The 10,589-nt window shown below is 37.5% G+C and overlaps 1 pseudogene; it reads right to left on the bottom strand.

Annotated features, from left to right (window-relative positions):
* Positions 1 to 877: 877 nt before the first annotated feature.
* Positions 878 to 1,435, bottom strand: LOC105069446 (large ribosomal subunit protein eL18 pseudogene; annotated as a pseudogene).
* Positions 1,436 to 10,589: the final 9,154 nt, after the last annotated feature.

Here is a 10,589-nt window from a genome sequence, read left to right as displayed (position 1 = left end):
AAATGATTCTAAAGTTAACTTGGATAAAGAAATGTATGAAAAAAACATCAAAAAAGAAAGAGAAAAGGAATAGTAAGAGGAGATATGCTTTCTGAGTATTAAAATATAATAGATGCTGTAGTAATTGAAACAGCGTTGTATAGGTATAGGGCTATATGGATAACACAATAGAAGTTCTAGAAATAAATCCAAACAAGCATAATACTTGTTTGTGGTAAAAGTGGAATTTTAATGCAGTTGAAGAAAAAGATAAATTTGTTGGGAAAACCTGCTGACCCTTTGATTTAAAAAGTTACACCTTACACGAACTGAATTCCAAAGGCATTAAGTGTTCTGGTTGGGTTCAAAACTGGATTAATTTTTCTGGAGAGTTATTTGGCATTATATACCAAAATTCTTTAAAATACCCTTTAATCAAAAAATTCCACTTCTAGCAATTTTTTTTATCATGAAATAGTTCAGTAAACACATAAGTCACACAGGGATGAGCATTACAGTGTTAATTTTAATAGAAAAAAATTAGGAAAATAACTACTAAATATTCATAAAATGAGGATGCTAAATAATTCACGTACATTTATAAAATGGAATACTATTTAGCCATGAGAAGGCAGATATCTATCTGTTGAAACCAGAAGAGGTCCATGATATATTTTTAGTTCAAAAAATTAGGGTATAAAATACTATGAACAACATATTTAATATTTGTAAGAAAAAAATTGTATTTAGAAAAAACTAGGAAGATTATGCTCTAAAGTGTAAACAGTGATTTTATCTGACTTGTAGCATCTTGAATGACCTTTATTTTTCCTTAGTCTATTTCTACATTTTTTTTTTTAAAGCATCCAAAATCTTTTTAATAAGGCAGGATCTGGGGTTAGTTTTTGTAGCCACGGCTGGCGCGTCACCCTCTGGTGCCCCAGAACTTCCAGCCCTGGAGCGTACATAGGGTTTGGTGTGGCTGTGCGGGGTTCCTGGGGCCTTTACGAAACGCCAGCACAGCTCTCGGACCAGAGAGCAGGACAGTGTTGTAGTCCTCGGACGAGTACAGGGTCAGCTGGTCGAAGGTGAGGCTCTTGCCCCCGGCCTTGAGGATGCAGCTCCGGGCACAGCTGCTCACTTGCAGGGCACACACCTTCAGCGTGGGCACCTCCTGGACACGCACATCATCGGTTGTGGTCCCCACAATCACAGCGGTTTTGCCTTCCTGACCAGGAAGCTTCATCTTCCGGATCATCCCAGAAAGGGACAGAGGTGGCCGGTTGGTGCGACTCATGAACAGCCTCTTCAGCACAACTTGATTGAAGGTGGAGTTGGTTCGTCTGGCCAGAAACCTGTACAGCTTGACCAACAGCCTTAGGTAGATGTCCTGGTTCTTGGGCTCCTTGCTCTGAACCTTTCGGTCCTTGTGGTGGATGTCAGCTCCCATGATGGTGCCTCCTCCTCAGCCAGGTCCGGAAAGAAGGAGCCATTTCTACATTTTGTAATTATCTTATGATAAACACCAATAAGCATAATAAAAAACTTAAAAATCTATTTCTCTTTTGAAAAAATGAAGTAAAAGATATAAATTATCAATAAACAGTATATAAAGACTAGTTTTCATGTTCTCATTTTACGTGATTTTCCTTGTATAATTGTGTGTGTGTGTGCGTGCGTGTGTGAAAGAGGATAATAAAAAGCTAGAAAGAGGCAAGGAAGAGAGATAAATAGAGAAGATAGAGTGTTTTGTTCTAGTTTGCAATCTTCCGAGGATGTGGAGGGAGAGAACTCTAACCTGCACCTAAATCCTACTCTTTACCCAGAGCTGGTCCCAATCCTGTTTACAACTCTACAGTCATCTGGTCTAGAGGACTACTGCTCTTACGTATCTTCTCCCAAGCCCTCTCTCCTACAGCAGTGCTGATATGCAAGGGAGACAACCAGAGAGGCCTGCAAAGTAGGCAGAGGGGCACGAGAAGTCAGAGACTAGATAGCCTTCTCTTGATCACTGGATTTTATTTAATTGAATTATAGTCGATTTACAATGGATTAATTTCTGTTGTACAGCATACTGATTCAAATACATATATATATATATGTGTGTGTGTGTGTGTATATATATATATATATTCCTTTTCATATTCTTTCCCATTATTGGCCATTACAAGGTATTGAAAACAGTACCCTGTGCTATATAGTAGGACCTTGTTGTTTATCTGTGTTATATATAGTAGTTAGTATCTGCCAATCCCAAACTCCCAATTTACCCCTCCCTACTCTCTTTCTCCGCTAGTAATCATAACTTTGTTTTCTATGTCTGTGAGTATGTCTCTATTTTGTAAATAAGTTTATTTATGTCTTTTTTTTTTAAGATTTCATATAAGTGATATCATGTGGTATTTTTCTTTCTCTTTCTGGCTTACTTCACTTAGAATGATGATCTCCAGGTCCATCCATGTTGCTGCAAATGGAATTATTTTATTCTTTTTTTATGGCTAAGTAGCATTCCCTTGTATATACCACGACTTTTTTATCCAGTCATCTGTTGATGGACATTTAGGTTGCTTCCATGTGTTGGCTATTGTATATAGTGCTGCTATGAACATTGAGGTGCGTATATTCAAATTAGAGTGTTGCTCGATGTATGCTCAGGAGTGGGATTGCTGGATCATAGGGTTAAATCTGTTTTCAGTTTTTTATGGAATCTCCATACTGTTTTCCATAATGGCTGCACCAAACTACAGTTCCACCAATGGTGTAGGAAAGTTTCCTTTTCTTCACACCCTCTCCAGCATTTATTGTTTGTGGACATTTTAATGATAGCCATTCAAACCTCACTGTAGTTTTGATTTGCATCTCTCTGATTATTAGTGATATTGAGCATTTTTTCATGTGCCTATTGGCCATTTGCATGTCTTCATAGGAGAAATGTTTGTTTCCTGCACAATTTTGGGATTGGGTTGTTTATTTTTTTGTTATTGGGTTGTATGAGCTGTTCGTACATTCTGGAAATTAAGGCCTTGTCAGTCTCATCTTTTGCAAGTATTTTCTCCCATTCTATAAGCTGTCTTTTTGTTTTGTTTATAGTTTCTTTTGCTGTGCAAAAGCTTATGTCTAATTAGGTCCCATTTTTTTATTTTTGTTTTTATTTCTATTGCCTCGGTAAACTGCCCTAGGAGAACATTGCTGCGATTTATATCAGAGAATGTTTGCCTGTGTTTTCTTCTAGGAGGTTTATGGTGTCTTGTCTTATGTTTAAGTCTTTAAGCTATTTTGATCACTGGGTATTGAACTGCTTTACTCAGAGAATGTGTTCATTTTTGAATAGATCAGGAGAACAGTTTTGGTGTTAAAGATACAAGAAAATGAGGCATTGAGGAAAGACAGTTGGAAGGGTTAAGGGGTGGATTAGGATGGGTCAATGCCTGGGACTTTGAAGGCTCTCATCCTTATGCTTCAAGCATCATTCTCACCTTTAATAGCCAAATAGTGATTCCAGCTTCCATGCTGTGCGCTGATAGGGATTCTGAATATCCCGATATATTCAGACCTGGTCAGGGTGTCCGCACCTGAGTGAGAGAGATCGTACTTCTCCTTCATGGGTCCTTGCCGCATTCTGGCTTCCACTAACTGTCACTGTTGGCTCCTGAGGCTCTGTTTGCTTTCCTACGCTATCACCCCACACTGGACACCACCTCTCTTTTCCTGCCTCAGGTATCACCAATGTAATCCTGCTATGGGCAGCAGGCTTTTACTATAGTTTTAGACCCTTAAGATGTTTTCCTAAATGCTAGAGCCCTCTGTCCTGGAGATTAATTACATGTTTGCAGTAGGAATTGGTTAAATGTCTTTCTTATTCTCTCCATTGCATAATACTGGATTAGGTCAAGACTGGGGAAGGGTCAAGGTATTGTTGGAATCTTTATTCTATCATGAGATCTTTCTTTGTTCTCAGAGGCCACTCTCTGGGCTAGGTTAATTTTGATACCAAATGGACCTTTACTTGGGATGTAGTAGGGAGCCAACAGGACCTCAAAGAAAGGATAGAGTTGAACACAATGAAAAAAGGAGAAGCTAGTCAAAACTTCCTCCTGGAGCTCTGGACTTAGAATGAATAACAGTGATCTACTCTAACCTGCTCTTAATCAGATGAGGAAACTCAGGCCCCAAGAATTAAGGCGACTTGCCCAAAGCCATTTGATTAATCAACATAGATCTGAGACTGGAATTCAGGCCTTCTAGCCATCAACCTCGTGATGTTTCCATTAGCATGTGCAGTTGAACCTTGAACAACATAGGTTTGAATTACATGGGTCCACTTATACGCAGATTTCTTTTCAGTGGTAAACACTGCAGTACTACATGATCCACTGTTAGTTGAATCCGTAAACGCTGAACAGCAGATGCGAAGGAACTGGGGATACGGAGGGCTGACTGTAAGTTATACATGGGTTTTTGATTGCAAAGAGGGTCAGTGCCCCTAACCCTCAAGTTGTTCAAGGGTAAATTGTACTTTAGTTCTTCTAGGAGATATTAGACTATCTAATACATCATTAATTAATAAAAATAGTGTGGAGCAGAAATGCATATTAGTATAGCAAGATGATTAACAATCTCAAGGGTTTGAGATTACCTCTTTTGGGGAGTTTTGCTACCTTTTATTTTCTCTAGTTCACAAAATTTAGTAGCTTTCTTGTTTTTTAAAACAGAATATTGTATTTAAGGAAGTGCTTTTCAACATGAGAAGATTCTGAGAAGATTCTAATACTAATAGACAATAGAGTTCATTTTCCAAGTGGTTGAATAACAATCTGTCAGGGGCAAAATAATAGGGACCTGATGATATTAATGCTTACTTTTCTTGAGCAAGTATTTTCACGTTATATATATCTCCTCTTCTCTCACTGTTGGCAAAGATCAAAGGACCAATAATACTCAAGAGATGACTTCAAAAGGCAAGTGAGCATTTTTGACCAAGTTTTATCTCTTTGCATATAGGCAACTACACAGCAAGAACCACAGCAAAGGGATTCACCAAGTGAGAGGAAAGAACATTTGAAGCAGGAGAGAAATAATTTCCTAGCAAGAAGGGCTATGTGATGATGGTTCAGCTGGTGATCTGTTATGCCTGTTAAGAGGCCAAAGAGAACTGTAGATCTCTGAGGTCCATGGGGGCAAAGGCAAGGGAATAAGATGAAGGGAACACTAGAATAAATGAAGTGCCTTAACAGCTGAAAAAGGCTGATGGATGTGCTCTGCGCCTCAGAAGACACAGCTCCCAGCAGGAGAATAAAGAGTGCAGCAGAGCAGAGCCTGCTAGAACCACACAGTTAGGGAACTGATCCTCTCATAACCTCCCATTTCAGGAGTTTATAATGTGCTATAAAAACCCCCTGTCTCTAGACTGAAACTTGGCACAACCACACTTAACTGCATTTTACTGCCATTGTTCAAATCCCCAATTTGCTGTTACTTTCACTTAAATAAGGCTGGGTCTGTTTTCAGCTTTGCAGGTGCCAAGATGTTGCATAAAAATTTTCCGTAGAGAATGGATTTGATTTTTAGAATACAGAAACTGGATTTCAATTCTTAAATTGAAATGCTGGACTAGGCACCAAGGACATTTTGATTAAATCATGCCTATGTTCAGGCTATTAATTCCAACTCAAATGGTTTCTGTAGATACAGAAAAGCACTTGAAAAGCAGAGATATTGTCTCCAATGGGTGAAGGTCATCCAATAGCTAACTCTCCTTAGCCTTCATAACAAAATCCTGGGAAGCTTTTACTTTTCACACATATTGGCAGTTCCATTTACTATCAGTCAAGAGGAAATAAAATATTTTATTTTATAAAAGAGTCTACTGATACTTTTAAAAATAGATCCAATTTTAGACATAGTACTTACATGTGTATTTCAAATGTTGCAGCCAACAGTCATGAGTCTTCTTACACCTTTACCTGACACAGTTTTATTTCAGTGGTTGGTTACCGTTCATGACCTATCCATTCTATACTTACTGACTAGAATTCCAGTTAAATCAAATGACCAAGCATGGTCAAATTCAGAGTCAGAAATAAAACCCAGGTCATTATATCTCTACTTCATTCTCTATAATCAGAATCAATTATAATGAATGAATGATCATTATTTCTTCACTAATTTCCAAGTAACAGTCTTTTCCTAGGTACATAGGGTATTCTACAAAGTATAGAAAAAACAGACTACCATCATAAAGCATAATAAATTGAAGTAAAGGAAAAATGCACAACTATTTAGAGACCCAAAAGCCTAATTAAGCAATTTACAATATTTTATATTTACTCACATCTGTTCTTGAAGAAAGGGTCACTTAAAAAACCCCGCTGTGCTAGCTAATTATTTTCGACGTGAATTGCTATTTGCTCTTGACTCTATTGGTGTATTTATTTTCAAGGTAGAGGCCCAGCTTCAAACTGATATTTTCAATTCAAAGGTCACAATAATCTCCTCCTGTTTTTTGAAGAACTAGTGGACTAGATATGCTCTTCTAAGGGAGAAAAATTTTTACACAGTGGGTGAACAAAACCTTATACTTTTCCAAGTTTAAGCTACACATTGTATTTTTCTTTCTGTTGTCACTAGGGCTATTAATGTGAATGATTAAAAAGCCCCCTTACCTTTAACTATACTTTATTATTTTAACAACTCAAAATTGAGAATTCTGGAAATAGACTAAGAACAAAAGAAGGGTCTCACTTGTGCATGGATTCGTTGTAAGCATTTTGTTTCTGTTTTTAGGGTTGAACTCTTCTACTTTGATTTTCTGAATTATGGGATGCTGCATTGCTTTTTCCTTGGAACCCTTTTTGGGTTCTTTTTGTACATTTTGAGCTATGTAAGTCAGTTGGTGAAGTGATTAGGGTGTATCTGGTCTGAAGTTGTTTCTGTTCATTTTTCTGAAGTATTTTGAATAATAAAGTTCTAATTGGGATCTGTTTGTTTATAGTGCTTGGAACTTGGAACATTTAAATGGTCATGTTATCTAGCCTGGGCGATGGCTTCCTGGAGGAACGCTTTGAGTTGAGCCTTTAAAAATCAGTATGAGCTGCCAAATGCGTGTTTTTTTGCACATCAATTCCAGGCAGAAGGAACTGTGGAGGAAAGATTCCGAGATAAGAAAATATAGTGTATTCACAAAATTTAGTGCATCTGGAATGTAGGGTACATATATATATGTGGAGGGAAGGGGGATTGTGCAGAGGAGAAAGGTAGGAGGTGAAGTCTGGCAGGTGAGTAGGCTCCGGAGGTATAATGGCTTTGCCAAGGGGATGAGAAAGGAAGAAAATCTCTACAAGATTTTAGACAGGTAACCAATTGCATATGGTTAGACCAACTACTTAACATGCTGCCTGGAAACCCTTTGAGATCTTTAGAATTCATTAATATACCACCTAGCGGGCTGCTCTCCAGGCTTCATAAACGGACAGTCTTTCAACCAAATGGAGCAATTTCCTGAGTTTCCCAGTGGCAAGGCTCATCTTTTCTAGGCACAGTAAATTGCTTTGGACCTTTCCTCACCTTCTTCCCTTCTATGCATTTTACAATGCCTGATTCTTTTCCAGATATTCCCATGAACTATTGTATTAATGGGTAAATCTAGATTACAATTTTCCCTCCTTGTCACATATTTGCATTTGAGCCTGATTCCTCAGAAATGGCTTTCCTGGAGGGGATTTCAGGCCCCCTGCCGGACGTGAAGAGATGCGAGCTTTCAGCTCAACTCAAACTAGGCCATGTAAGTGATTGTCTATGCTGACTTCAAAGATGTTTGGTTTTGATGCTTAATCTGGTCTGCCTATGAGAGGCTCACCATTATACCTTCTAAAACTAAACTGAGTGTGTGAGAGTGTGTGTGTGTGTGTGTGTGTGTGTGTATTTGGATTCAGCATAATGGTGTATGTATGGTTTTTTTTTTTTTTTTTTCAGTTTGTGCTTTCAAGAATCGACTAAGAAAGTTCTGTTATTTGATCCTGCTGATGTTCCCTTTCAGACAGCTGCCACCAGCACTGCTTGGCCACTTCCTTTTTATTTCCTATTCCCTTTTAACTGTCTAGCTTACTTTGATATGATTTCGTCTCTCTCTGTAATGGCAATGAGAGAGGATGTTTTTTCCCAAGGCCATGGTATGATATGCCTTTTAATTCATTTTAGGCTTATTACCTTGCAAATGTAAAAATGAATTAGGGCTCTGTTTGCCCTGGCCAAGCATGTTTTAGACATGTTGGAAGGTGAAAGTGTGTATTAGACCACTTGAATGCTTGACAGCCCCTTTCTGTGATAGAATTGGTCATTAGAGGTTTGGTTCCTGGGCCTGCCACTTTCTGCCTTGTGACTTTGGATAACCCATATAATCTGTCTGCTCACCGCCTCCTCCTTTATAAAGGAGTAAAAAAGAATACAATTTTACCTTCCTGAACACCCAGGGATGCAGTGAGCTTTCAGATCAGGTGGGAAAGTTGCTTTGAATGCCATGAATTCCATGCAAGAATGCTTGTAAAATGGCTTAATACAAAAATGTTAAATACAGAACATATTTTGCTTTAGAAAACAATGTATGTTTTTTAGAAATAATATTTTCATTGCACAATTGCAGTTAAAAATTTTTTTTTACTGTGACTTTTGGATCTTATTTTAACACATGATTTAACAATATGCTGTGCTTTTGACAGCATTATAACCTTTCCCTAGAAATCTGTAGGGCTGTGCTGTTAATTTGAATTCACTAGGGAGTGAATCTGGCCCCTAGTGAATATTGCCACCCCTGGAACCTGATGTCTTATTAACAATACACACAATAAAAGTCACAGATAATGCTAAGTGTTGTGGAGCAACTCTTTCCAGTAGAGTATAGTGCCTATTTTGCAATGCATTTTACTTTCTTCGTCTTTCCCTCTTGGTTGCACTCAGCTGCTGGCTGACCTATTGGTAATTCCAAGATAGGGTATGTTACTCTATAACTTTAGGGAAAGAAAAGCTTTGCAATTACTACAGAGACCACACATTTATATTAAGTAATACACATAATTAAGTACCCTTATATTCATACTTGTAATTCTTTGTTACTATACATTTCCAGTTCTTCCCAAGTGGAATGGTTGCATTTTGCCACTATTTCTTTCAAAGGAGAGGGAGCATATGGTCAGCTCCCTAGATTTGAAAATTCAGACCATATATACCCACTAATGAAATGATTTTGAAATTATGGGAATTGCTTCTTTCTCTCTAAAGACTAAAACTGTGATTCCCAACTCCAGTTTCATCACCCTCCAGGGTAGCTCCAATCATCCCAAAAGTGGCATGAAAATTTTAAGACAAAATTAATTTTCACTAATTTTAAATTAAAAACAAATGCATGCCAAAGTGTGTTGTTAAAAAGGGTTATCGTGATATCCAATAGATGCCATTTTTAACCTGAAAGTATTCTTGTTGTGAACTATCCGAGAAATATATGAGCCATATTTAGGGTGGCTCCATGGAAAAGAGCAGAATTCCATTATTCTAGAGAAACTTTTTTCTCCAGATTTTCTAATTAAAACTTGAAATAATTTCAGGACAATGTGAAGGAGGCAAAATTATAGTTTAAGGTTGACCCTTAGGTAAACCTTCATGCTAGCATGAAAAGTGTTTTGTTTCATAGTCCTTACACTTTATGTTTTTTGTCCATCAGTATATTTAGAGTTGCTATAGAATCCTTACCTCATGTCATTCTACCAGCTGTCTATTCGAAAATACTCAGAAGAAACATTCCCTTACTTCATTGCATCCTTACTATGCTTTTAAAATAATTATTGTGTCAATTAATTGGCCTTCAGTAGCAAGAACATTCTTTAGTAAGCATAGTAGTCTGGTCATCGACATTTTTCAATTATTTCTTCTCTTTTGATCCCACTGCTAAAGTTCAGCATAATTTCTTTTGAGCCCAAAGGCATGTTATTTCCTTTATGCTGTGCCTCATCTTAAATGGGAGTTCTCTGCCTCATGTTAAATGGGAGCTTTTTTTTCCTTTACTTAAAATATCTTTAGGATCATTTCAAGGTAATTTTTTATATTTATAGTCCACACAAATCTTCTATTTACTGCCCTGTTTATTTGAAATCAAATGGTAAACAATTACTTTCTTTGACTCATGTATGATTTCTTCAGCAGTGAGGAAAACAGTAAGATTTAGATTCCACAATTGCTTAAAGTCATGTTAAGAGCAAATGATGGTGCTTTGATCAGTGGGGTCAGGCTTTGTCAGTATGAGTCTTAGCCATTTGGTAAGATCTGAAAAAATACAAGTAAATAAGATCATTATTCTACTGGACTTCAGCCTACAAGATGCTAACTGAGACACTGATGGATTAAACCCTGATGGATCTTCTAGCAGTACCTAACATTTCTATGCTGTATGTTTATAAAATGTGAAAATACATGTCATCATAAGGAGTAAAGAATGTGATGGGAAAAAAATGGACAGGGGACCTGAGTAGTCATTTTTTAAAAGATGACATACAGATTGCCAACAGGCACTTGAAAAGATGCTCAACCTCACTAATCATTAGGGAAATCAAATCAAAACCACA

Source organism: Camelus bactrianus, chromosome 3 (assembly GCF_048773025.1).
Source record: "Camelus bactrianus isolate YW-2024 breed Bactrian camel chromosome 3, ASM4877302v1, whole genome shotgun sequence".
NCBI lineage: Eukaryota > Metazoa > Chordata > Mammalia > Artiodactyla > Camelidae > Camelus > Camelus bactrianus.
This window is presented reverse-complemented; position numbering and strand designations above follow the sequence as displayed.